The following is a 477-nucleotide window of genomic DNA, read 5'->3' as shown; positions in this document are numbered from 1 at the left end:
TTTGTCCTGCAGCTGCTGGGTTTGGACACAGCCTTGCAGGCCGAGGCCCCTTTCGCTGCCAGCAAGTTCTCTGTGGTCTTTTTGTGGTGTTTAAATTGCAGCATCTAAGTATTTGTACTGAGAAACCTCTGAACTGACACTAAGAGCACATGGTGTCATGTTAACATGTATAAATTAAAATATTAAATCCACACAAAATGCAGCTTAACATCAAAAAATAAATATATAAATAAAAAGAAAAATAAATCTTTTCCCTAGACACTCCGTTTTAGTCCTAGGAGCAGGTTTCTAAGCAGCATTTTCTTTATGTCAGCTGCCAAAAAACTAGCACTGAGACTGAAGTGTCCCAGGCAAGCAGAACGCAGGGTCCTAGGATGCTTCTTGTGGAGTCAGACCTCAGCTCAGGGCCAAGCCCAGTGGGCGACACAGCAGATGGAAATGCCTCTGAGTCGTACGTCACGCCTTGCAGCATCGCTC

Source organism: Buceros rhinoceros, unplaced genomic scaffold (assembly GCF_000710305.1).
Source record: "Buceros rhinoceros silvestris isolate BGI_N320 unplaced genomic scaffold, ASM71030v1 scaffold36500, whole genome shotgun sequence".
NCBI classification, from domain to species: Eukaryota; Metazoa; Chordata; class Aves; order Bucerotiformes; family Bucerotidae; genus Buceros; species Buceros rhinoceros.
Note: the sequence above shows the minus strand (reverse complement) of the source record.